The sequence below is a fragment of the Glycine soja genome, chromosome 14, assembly GCF_004193775.1.
Source record: "Glycine soja cultivar W05 chromosome 14, ASM419377v2, whole genome shotgun sequence".
In the NCBI taxonomy this organism is placed as follows: domain Eukaryota; kingdom Viridiplantae; phylum Streptophyta; class Magnoliopsida; order Fabales; family Fabaceae; genus Glycine; species Glycine soja.
Genome location: NC_041015.1, coordinates 18291786 through 18304438, shown reverse-complemented (window position 1 = coordinate 18304438; position 12653 = coordinate 18291786).

Sequence of the window (12653 nt, the reverse complement as noted above, 5' to 3'; positions counted from 1 at the left end):
GTAAAACATCATTGCCACCACTTTATCATAGCTGATATTGAATTTTAGTATCCTCTTGCATGCTACTTCTTGGACCTCTTTATAGGCCAAAAAGGAAAAGCAGAAAAATTGGACACTCTAAAGAGCAGGCTAGATCAAGCTTAAAAGCAACATATAATTATTTTTTTATCATTATCTGAGATAGACCTTTATGTTTCATCTATGGGAGCCATATTTATTGAGGATCTAATCAAGCGTATCTGTATCCATGACAGGAAATTCATAGTAAAAGTAGGCATATCAAAAGCAGTTGTTAAAAATCCATAATCAAACCACATGAAAACTCCAAATAGATATCCTTTTCAAAAAGACAATATCATGTCGAACAAAATCAACAGTCCATTATGAAACAATTTCCAAGTCATGGTCCAAACTCATGCCAGTAACTATCCATCGAAACACATTTTCAATGGCGAGAAAACATGTCAAAAAGTTTCAATGAACAATAATAACAACAATAAAATAATCAAGAGAAAAACATTTTGAATAGCAAGAAGAATATTGTATCAGAGGTCAAAATTGTACTCTTTGAGGTTGATGGTGTAGACAAAGCTTTCTAGATGTCGATGGAGAAATGTCCTTACTGAAAAAGAACAAAACAAATTAAAGGAAATTATTAAGGAAGAAAAAATGGGTAATAGAATAATACAGTGTTTGCTGGATTCTTTTTTGTTGTTGACCTTGCTAAAAACAAAATTAAAATGATCAGCTAATTGAGCAACACTAGACGTTAAAATGAAGTTTAGATAATAGTTAGCAAAATTCAGAATTGATGTAAATGGGATGGTACCCCTTGCAACATACTCTATATCAATATAGCCCTTTTATTTGTTGATCAAAAACAAAAATTAATTAGCCTCAAATTTTTAACAGCATCATATGATTCTTTTGGTTATGCATGAACAATAGTGTATTACAAATTATAATAATAAAAAAAGGGTTATCTTTGTGCACTCGTTGATTGTTGCCTCCTTGGAGTAGAAGTTAGGGTCCTTATCTCTTCCAATGAATGCCAAAAGATACATATTATATTGGGATTTCAATGAAGGAAAGGGTGAGCCTTCAAGCTTCTTCCATAGGGCTGCAACAGTAAGGTAATCTTCAATTTAGCACATCATGAAATTTTATATTATATTGGGAAGCAAAAATTAGAATTAGAAATTACAGAAATAATATATGAGCAGAGAACATGCTAGTGTCAGTAGAGGATAAATAAATAGGAAAAATATAAAAGAATTAAGAAAACATGAATACCTTCCATGTGAGTTTAGAGTTAGATCTACTTATCAAAGTTTCTTTCCAAGTAACATGTAGACTTCTTACCTATGCTTTGTCTTGAAAGAAACTGAAGCACACCTTTCATGTGTAACATCAAACTTAATATTTTAACTGGAAATGGTATAAACTTTTAAAGCACATCAATTGATTTTTCATTCTTACCTCTCTTTTGCCTCTTTAAAACGGTCAAAACTACATATTGTTACGATAAACACACGTAAAATATAGATGGACAGAGACACACTAAGCTAACCTCTCAGCACACCAAAAACACTCCAAAGCTAAGTAAAGGAAAGATGGATAAAGAAAATAAAATAAATGAAGGCTAAGTTTGTCTAACATGTACTACTAAGGAGAAAATTTACATAAATTAAATTTAATAAAATAGTTCCTATTTAATCTTTCGGTTTTAAAGCTCAACAAAATATAAATTACTAATTACTATCTTTTCAATTATGACATTATTGTAATTCTTAAATATTTTGGACTTCACAAATGAGAGAGAAATGACAGTGGACTTGGAAGTCATATCATAATATAAATTGCACTTCTCAATTTAATTTGTGTCGTATCTTCCAATGTGGACAGATAAAAATGTATAGAAGTACTACTTGTTAGAATTAATGTCTCATGTGAGAGACATATGACTTAGTAGGGACTAATAAATAAATAATTAACGATTAAGGGCTAAATTGTAATTGGGCTTAATAGGAGAAGTTTTTAGGTTAACTGCTACTTGATGGGAGTAGTGGTTATAAAAAGGGTTTAATACCCACTAACGTGAAATAAGGTCCCCTTCCTGACCAGAAAGTGCTCTTTTCTCACCCATAGCCATCACGAACGGAGAGAGACAGAAAAGAAAGGCCAAAGGAAGTGAAATCCTATTTCTCTCATTTTCAAGGAAATCAAAGTGCACCAGAGAGAAGTTCCTATGGAGAAAGGTACACATCATTATCTATTATCCTTTATTGATTGTTTGTGAGAACCATAAATTTCAAGATCCTTTTGGTTTTCTATAATTGATAGTCTAGGAAACCCTCAAGAATTTTTACATGTGGTATCAGAGCATGTGTTATGAAATTTATGATTCTCCAAGAATGATTTAATTTCTCCCAATTATGCATAAACCCTAATTATGAAATTTAGGGATTTTTAATTTATGTTACATGTATTTTCAATTACATGTTTTGATAACGTGCCTTTCGTGTTAATTATATTTTTCGCTGCAAAGTATGAAATTCTAGATATATAAAATTTCATGAGAAGGAAAGCCATGAAAGCGGTAGAATTTTTGGAAATTACATTTTGGGAAAGAAAGCGAAAAGTGACGCTTTAGTCGAACTGCAAATTCATGCCTTTTGTTTAAGATCAAAGATGACAATCATATATTATAATAATAATAAAATTGGGCAATTACGTACCACTTTATAGAAAGTTTTAATTCCAATTACGTTTTGGAAAATGCAAATATTATCCTTTTTTCAAAAGTTGCACGTAGGTACGTGCTAATTTCAATTTTGTGAAAAGCACTGCCATGTACGTTGGGTGCAGGGAAGGATTCCTTTTCGAATTTCTATTTGCAAACCCCTTTCTGCTATTTCCAATCCCACTTGCCTATTTTTTTTCCTCGAAAATGATCATTAAACATGATTAAAGGATTGAAAGTTTATGTTCTATAATTAAATTAATGTGAATGTTTTGCAATTATTGGTAGCAGTAAATATATGTATATACTACATATTTGCTTGAACGTGTTAGAATGTAAAAACACAAATAAATGCAAATATTATTTTATGGCCTAGAATGAAATTAATGGAATGACTATGAATTGTTAATAGCAATAAGTATGTGCAGGCCATATATATTTGGTTGGAATTAAATGTATGTTAAATTTGTTAGTCACCAAAGTGACCAAATTTGTAAGGTTATTTAATTCCAAATTAATAATTATTTCAATTACTCATAGAATAATGGATGCTAAATTATATGATTGTTGGCTTATGGGTAATTGAAATTCATTGTTATAAGGCATTTATGGATCGCCCAAAGGTTGATTAGTTGTTCTTATAATTAATGAATATTATTGTAGGCGATTTGTGTGTATCATTAGTTTTATTTATATACCCAAAGGAAATAGATACTACTAATTGGTGCATATTTAATTGTCAAAATAATGTTAAAATTTTATCAGCATCATCATGTTTGTATGTTGTGTGTTGGTGTGTCACCCAAAGGAGAACATCAATATACATTGATTGTTATCTGAGTAAATTATATGTATGACTTGTGTTTCATGTAACAAAATGCTTATGTGAAGTTTTATTATGCAGTACCTGTTCCCAACTCATTGAATTCTCATGTATCATCTGTACCAATTTTTAATGGGCTTAACTTCTCTGATTGGAATGAGCAAGTCCAATTTCATCTCGGTGTTTTGGATCTTGACCTTGCTATATTGGAAGAGAAGCCTGCTACTATTACTAATGCTAGTAGCAATGAACAGAAAGCTCATTATAAAGCTTGGGAAAGATCTAACAGACTCAGCCTAATGTTCATGAGAATGACTGTTGCAGACAGTATTAAGACAACTCTCCCTAAAACCGATAGTGCTAAAGAGTTTATGGGGTTAGTAGGAGAGCGCTCTCAAACAGCTGATAAGTCTCTTGCTGGGACATTAATGAGTACACTAACCACCATGAAGTTTGATGGTTCGCGTACTATGCATGAACATGTCATTGAGATGACAAACATTGCAGCAAGACTTAAGACCTTGGGAATGGCTGTGAATGAGAACTTCCTTGTTCAGTTTATTCTAAACTCATTACCATCTGAGTATGGCCCATTTCAAATGAGTTATAATACCATGAAAGATAAATGGAATGTGCATGAATTGCACAGTATGTTAGTTCAGGAAGAAACGAGGCTTAAGAATCAAGGAAGTCACTCAATCCATTATGTAAGCCACCGAGGGAATCAAGGAGCTGGAAAAAAATTTGTAAAGAAACATGATAAAGGCAAAGGACCATTAAAGATCAAGGACGGTCCTGTGCAAATCCAGAAGAAAGCATCAAAGAACAATAATTGTCATTTTTGTGGAAAATCTGGACACTTCCAGAAAGATTGCCCAAAGCGTAAGTCTTGGTTCGAAAAGAAAGGTGAGCTCAATGCTCTTGTATGTTTTGAATCAAACTTAACTGAAGTTCCCCATAATACATGGTGGATTGATTCTGGATGTACAACTCATGTTTCTAATACTATGCAGGGATTCCTTACAATCCAGACCATAAGCCCAAATAAGAAGTTTGTTTTCATGGGGAATAGAGTGAAAGCTCCAGTGGAAGCGGTCGGGACTTATCGTTTAAAACTCGACACTGGACATCATTTAGATTTACTGGAAACTCTTTATGTACCTAGTTTATCTAGGAATTTGGTTTCATTATCTAAACTTGATATTACTGGATACTCTTTTAATTTTGGTAATGGATGTTTCAGTTTATTTAAGTATAATCATCTCATTGGTACTGGTGTTCTTTGTGATGGTTTATATAAATTGAAATTGGATGGTTTGTATGTTGAAACCGTTTTAACTCTGCATCATAATGTTGGCACTAAACGTAGTTTAGTGAATGAACGATCTGCTTTCTTGTGGCATAAACGTTTAGGTCACATTTCTAGAGAAAGGATAGAAAGATTAATAAAGAATGAAATTCTTCCTGATCTAGATTTTACGGATCTAAATATTTGTGTGGATTGTATTAAGGGAAAACAAACAAAACACACAAAGAAAGGAGCCACAAGAAGCCCTCAGCTTCTTGAAATTGTGCATACAGATATTTGTGGACCTTTTGATGTTAGTTCTTTCGGAAGGGAAAGATACTTTATCACCTTTATTGATGATTATTCACGTTATGGTTATGTCTACTTACTGCATGAGAAATCTCAGGCAGTGAATGCTTTGGAAATTTACTTGAATGAAGTAGAAAGACAATTAGACAGAAATGTGAAAATTATTAGATCTGATAGAGATGGTGAGTATTACAGAAGATATGATGAAACTGGGCAACACTCAGGTCCATTTGCTAAGCTCCTTTAGAAACGAGGCATTTGTGCGCAATACACAATGCCTAGTACGCTACAACAAAATGGTGTATCAGAAAGGCGTAACAGAACTTTAATGGATATGGTTAGGAGTATGTTAATCAATTCAACCTTGCCCGTATCTTTGTGGATGTATGCTTTGAAAACTGCCAAGTATTTGTTAAATAGGGTTCCTAGTAAGGCAGTTCCAAAGACACCTTTTGAACTGTGGACAAATAGGACACCTAGTATGAGGCACCTGCACGTTTGGGGTTGCCAGGCAGAAATAAGAATTTACAATCCGCAAGAAAGAAAATTGGATTCAAGAACAATCAGTGGATATTTCATTGGTTATCCAGAAAAGTCAAAGGGGTATATGTTTTATTGTCCTAATCATAGTATGAGAATTGTCGAAACTGGAAATGCAAGGTTCATTGAAAACGGTGAAATCAGTGGGAGTACAGTTCCACGAGAAGTGAAAATTAAAGAAGTTAGAGTGCAAGTCCCTTTAGCTTTTGCCTCTAGTAGTAAGGTGATTACTACTTCAGCTATTGCTACAAACAGTAATGAAGAAGTACAACACAATGATGAGCCCATGATACATAATGAACCCATTGTGGAAGAACCACATGAAGTAGCATTAAGGAAGTCTCAAAGAGAAAGAAGACCAACTATTTCGAATGATTATGTGGTATACTTACATGAAACAGAAACAAACTTAAGCATTAATGATAATGATCCAGTTTTATTTTCACAAGCTGTAAGTTGTGATAATTCTGAGAAGTGGTTAAATGCCATGAAAGAAGAGATAGATTCCATGGAACATAATGGTGTTTGGGACTTTGTAGAATTACCAAAGGGTTGTAAGAGAGTTGGTTGTAAGTGGGTCTTCAAGACTAAACGTGACTCTCATGGCAACCTTGAACGTTACAAGGCTACACTTGTTGCTAAGGGATTTACTCAGAAAGATGACATTGATTATAAAGAGAAGTTTTCACCAGTCTCACGAAAGGATTCTTTCAGGATTATCATGGCATTAGTAGCCCATTATGACTTAGAGCTACATCAGATGGATGTGAAAACTACCTTTTTGAATGGAGATTTAGAGGAGGATGTTTATATGGACCAACCAATGGGATTCTCAGTTGAAGGGAAGGAACACATGGTGTGCAAATTAATGAAATCAATATACGGTCTTAAGCAAGCTTCCCGCCAATGGTATTTGAAATTTAATGATACCATTGTTTCCTTTGGATTTAAGGAAAACACTGTTGATCGGTGTGTATATCTGAAGGTCAGTGGGAGTAAGGTTATGTTTCTAGTCCTGTATGTTGATGATGTATTGCTTGCAACTAATGATCTTGGTCTTCTTCATGAGACTAAGAAGTTTCTTTCTAGTAACTTTGAAATGAAGGATATGGGTGAGGCAAGCTATGTGATAGGGATAGAAATATTCCGAAATAGATCACAAGGATTGTTAGGCTTGTCTCAAAAAGCATATATCAATGAAGTACTAGAGAGATTTAGGATGGAAAAGTGTTCAGCATCTCCCGTTCCAATTCAGAAAGGAGACAAATTTAGTCTCGCACAATGTCCTAAAAATGATCTGGAACGGAAGCAAATGGAAGCAATTCCGTATGCATCAGTTGTTGGGAGTATTATGTATGCTCAGACCTGCACTCGACCAGATATAAGCTTTGCAACCGGAATGTTGGGAAGATATCAAAGTAATCCAGGAATGGAACATTGGAAAGCTGCAAAGAAAGTTCTGAGATACTTACAGGGAACAAAAGACCACATGCTTACATATAAGAGGTCTGATCACCTAGAGGTGATTGGATATTCAGACTCAGACTTTGCTGGATGTGTGGATACAAGAAAATCCACTCTTGGCTTTGTATTTCTCTTAGCCGGAGGAGAAATATCATGGAAGAGTGCAAAACAATCAGTTGTTGCTGCATCCACCATGGAAGCTGAATTTGTAGCATGTTTTGAGGCTACAATTTAGGCTAATTGGTTGCAGAACTTTATTTCAGGGCTTGGAATTGTCGACAGTATTGCTAGGCCGCTGAAAATGTATTGTGATAACTCCGCAGCAATATTCTTTTCTAAGAACGACAAGTACTCTACGGGTGCTAAGCATATGGAATTGAAGTACTTTGCCGTGAAAGAAGAAGTTCAGAAATAAAGAGTGTCAATAGAACATATTAGCACAAAGCTTATGATAGCTGACCCTTTGACAAAGGGATTACCGCCCAAGACATTTATAGAACATGTTGAAAGTATGGGCATTATTGTTATTGATGATCATTAAGTGTAATTTACCTTATGTAATTTTGCTGACACTCTGAGCTCAATTATGATATGTTTTTGATTACCTGTTCTCTATGTTTGCATGCATTTTTGTGTTAAAGTAATGTTAACAGGTTTTGTCTTGAATGAAGACATTATGTTGGACCAATTATGTACTCCTAACTAATGGTCATATTAAGGAGAAGACTAATTTGTAGTACATAGAAGGGACTATGTCGATTAGATGATGTACAACCGCCATGACTCGAATTGGTTCCTATTCTTAATCATGAAATTATGATGTACCCAATGTATAAAACAATTTAGTCAATTTTTAATGCGCATTATGTTAGTTAATCTATTTATTTATTTAGTCCATAATGTTTATTAATGTCACATGAGCCAAGTGGGAGAATGTTAGAATTAATGTCTCATGTGAGAGGCATATGACTTAGTAGGGACTAATAAATAAATAATTAACGATTAAGGGCTAAATTGTAATTGGGCTTAATAGGAGAAGTTTCTAGGTTAACTGCTACTTGATGGGAGTAGTGGTTATAAAAGGGGCTTAATACCCACTAACGTGAAATAAGGTCTCCTTCCTGACCAGAAAGTGCTCTTTTCTCACCCATAGCCATCACGAATGGAGAGAGACAGAAAAGAAAGGCCAAAGGAAGTGAAATCCTATTTCTCTCATTTTCAAGGAAATCAAAGTGCACCAGAAAGAAGTTCCTATGGAGAAAGGTACACATCATTATCTATTATTCTTTATTGATTGTTTGTGAGAACCATAAATTTCAAGATCCTGTTGGTTTTCTATAATTGATAGTCTAGGAAACCCTCAAGAATTTTTACACTACTCCCTCTAGATTCATATCAGGATATAAATTGCACTTATCAATTTATAATTATATTTAAGTCCACAAAATTTAGTTTGGGAAGGAATTTTTGAGGCCACAGTTAAGAGTTTTTTTTTTTATAAAACTATTTCCCAAAACTGCTTTTTTAGTGATTCATATCGGATTCAGATCGAGTAATACAATCTATATAGGAGTTTACACGTGTTGGAATTAGTTGGTCAAATAGAAGGGTAATAGTAACACAATCCAAATCTAGTTATTGTTATTATAGGATTTAACATAGAAAGTGTGTATCTAAAAAATCAACTATTTTAAAGGCAAGACCTGAAAATTTAGAGCAGCGAGGATTTATTATAGGAATTAACATACAAAGTTTGTATCTAAAAAATTCCCTAGTTGAAAGGCAAGACCTGAAAATGAAGGGCATGCAGGATCACCAGTTAGCCAAAGCACAAGAGGATTATTTTTTGACTTACCAAAGCAGTAAAACACTTGCATGTCATCATCTTTTTCTCCTAAGCCAACATTTCCAAAACAACCTTTGTCATAGGGTAATTCAGATTGAGATCAATTAATACAATCTATATAGGAGTTCACACTAATTGGAATTAGCTAGTCAATAGAAGGGTAATAATAATTAAATTCAAATCAAGTAATTGTTATTATAGGAATTAACATAAAAAGTTTGTATATAAAAAATAACCTATTTGAAAGGTAAGACCTGAAAATGAAGAGAAGCAAAGATTTATTATAGAAGACATAGTAAAACCAATACATACCACATTGTATAGAAGACATAGTATATGTTCACTAAATATAGTGTAGGAGTAGAATGCAACTTATTCCAATGATATAGAAGTACCTTGGAATATACTTGAAGTATCTGGGTATGCTAACAGCTTAAAAGCTAAATGAGAAATCTGCTACTTTCAACTGAGGCAAACAATATATGTTAGTCACATTCTCCTTTGATAAATACTTCATTGCCAACTTCCTAAACAACATTGTGCAACACATAAAGTACTTGAATTATGGTTATCTACTACTTACCCTGTTTGTCTAAAATTGAATAATAATAATATAATAAAATTTTCAAATTTTAAGCTAATCTAATAATTGGATTTGAATTGGATCAATTTTCAACTCTAAATAAATAATAAAATATATAATAAAAAATTATCCAAAACATTAAATATTTCATTTATCTATTATTATACTTACAATATAAATTTTTAAATATACACATTATTAAAAATAAATTTACACAACTTGACAACTAAATCATGCATCTTTTGAAACCATTTCGTAGACTGAAGTAATCATCTTTTGATTCTGATCCGTAGAACTGCGGAATAAAGCAAACCTACATAGAATACAATATGAATTTAATTAGTATAGGTAAATAACTAGGTGGTTTTCTAGCAGTTTTTATCATCAGGATTGAAACACTGGTATCTTTTAAGAATTTTCTAACTTCAAACATCATGAACTCCGATGAAAAGAATCACAATAGATAAGAAAGTAAACTAAGAATACCCAAAATTTCATACCATAGAATATAATAACATTAAAGGGAAAAACAAATCGAGACAAGCAATTAAGAGATAGGAAATATTAACGTTAACTCCCGTCACCGCAATGTAAAAAAGGGCCTTCAAAACTTCATTTTTTTGAGGAAACAAACATGCATACCAGCAAACAAAAGAAGAATCTTGCCTGCTGGATATCTACATAATCAAAAAGGGGCTTCAACTAGAGCCGGCATAATAATAATAATAATAATAATAATAATAATAATAATAATAATAATAATAATAATAATAATAATAATAATAATAATAATAATAATAATAATAATAATAACAACAACAACAATAATTAAACTAAAAAAATAACACAAATTAAAAGAGAGTATAAAGAAGACTTGTGTTCAAACAAAAGAAAAACCTTGGCTGTTGCATGCTTCTTCCTGGATGACCTTGCAAATGGAAACAATTAGTAACGAAACAAACATGGATAACAGCAAAAAGTTAAGAGATAGGAAATGTCAACGTTAACTCCTGTCATCACAACATAAAAAAGGCCTTAAGCTACCGCCCACATAATAATAATAATAATAATAATAATAATAATAACAATAATTAAATAAAATCCAAAAATAAAACAAATTAAGAGAGAGTAGAAAAAGATTTGTGCTTGTTCAAAACTTGATTTTTTTAAGGAAGCAAACATACATGCCTACATCAGCATAATAATAATAATAATAATAATAATAATAATAATAATAATAATAATAATAATAATAATAATAATAATAATAATAATAATAACCAAACAAAACAACAAAATAACACAAATTAAGAGAGAGTATAAAGAGGTTTCAAAACTTATTTTTTTGCCCCACTGAACAAAGCAACAATTTATTTTTTGCACTAACTTTTAAAAAAAATTGAGATTTAGGGGTAAAAACTTTGGATCTCAAGTACCTATGAATCTATTTCACTTTTTTTTTCTCTGCTCGTTGCCAAAAAAATTGAAACTTTAGGGGTAAAATGTTGAATCCCAAGTACCCATGAATATTGAAAGTTACAAATCTTTGCTGCTGTCTAGAAATATGAATCAATGTTTGAGAAAGAAGAATAGAACAAAAAAAAAAAAGTCCTGTAAAGTGTGAAGAAGCAGAGGTCAAAACAAAGTTAACTTTTGTTGGAATATTTTACCCCCCAAAAAAAACTCAAACAACAATGTTTCAGGGGCAAAAATTGTTTTCTGAAGCTGATATAATCATAGCACCGCTACAACATGTGAAAAGCCATTACTACAGATACAATGGCTGCTATTGAAAAATGCTCAACCATTCGAATCTTATAGCGGTTCAAGGAAGCTCCACTTAACTATAGCAAACTATTGACTACTATGGTCATTTGTACACCAAATATTGTCCATTTAAATAGGTATTCAACAATATCCAAATGCAAAGATATCATACCGAGCTAGTGATGTCATAGACAATGATAGCAGCAGTAACACCTCTGTAATACATCGGAGCCAAGCTATGTTACCTCTCTTGTCCTGATGTGTCCCAAATCTCAAACTTTACCGTCGCGTCATTTACTGCCAGTACTTGTGAAAAGAACGCTGCCCCTATTGTTGATTCCTATCACCACAAAAGACAACATAAAGTCATAAATTCAGCAACACAATCTCCACATTTCCATAAGTTCAAGACTCATCAGGCACAAAACAACAGCTCTCACAAGTCAAAACCCAAAATCATTAACACACAACTACAAACAGAGGAAAAATACCATCTCCCCCACCACACACCACTATTTAGGCATCATTCAAAGCTTATAACAACCAACACTTCCTAATCACTATCATCATAACCTCCATGATCAAATCAGGTTGTGACCAACCTGAATTCCTCACATTCTCTATAATAGTTTTTAACAAAAATTAATTGGAAACAACATAAGCCCATTACTGATTGGCCAATTTCACAGCCGAATCAGCATAAATTAGCTGAACTCAACACACACCCATGATGAAAAACGTGAAAATGTTGCGAAAATTGTTGGTCTGTAGTTATGGAATTTTTTCTTCCTTGCGAAATAATAAAATTTTTCTATTTCAGTTTTTTTCTTTGCTCGTTGCAAAAAAAATAGAAACTTTAGGGGTAAAAATGTTGAATCTCAAGTACCCATAAAGTTTGAAAGTTACAAACTTTTGTTGTTGTGCAGAAATATGAGTCAATGTCAATATATTGGCTACTTCCTTACGGGTGACGTTGCAAAACCACGGAGCAACGAAAACTGCTTTAACTTGGAACAACAAAACCAACAAAATAACGAAGAAAAGAGGATCAATGTTACTACCAAAAGGAAGCAAACATGCATAACAACAAAGCAAAAAACAAAATCTTGCCTGCTGGATATTAATTAAAGTGAGTAATAGTAATAATAATAATAACAACAATAAAAATAAAAAGGAGCATGCAATGAAATGAAGTAATATTGAAATGAAAAATGAAAACCTAATTTTGCCCGGTAAAGGCAGGTTCAATGTATGAACCAAAAGGAGTTAGGAGGCATTTCAAAATCAAAC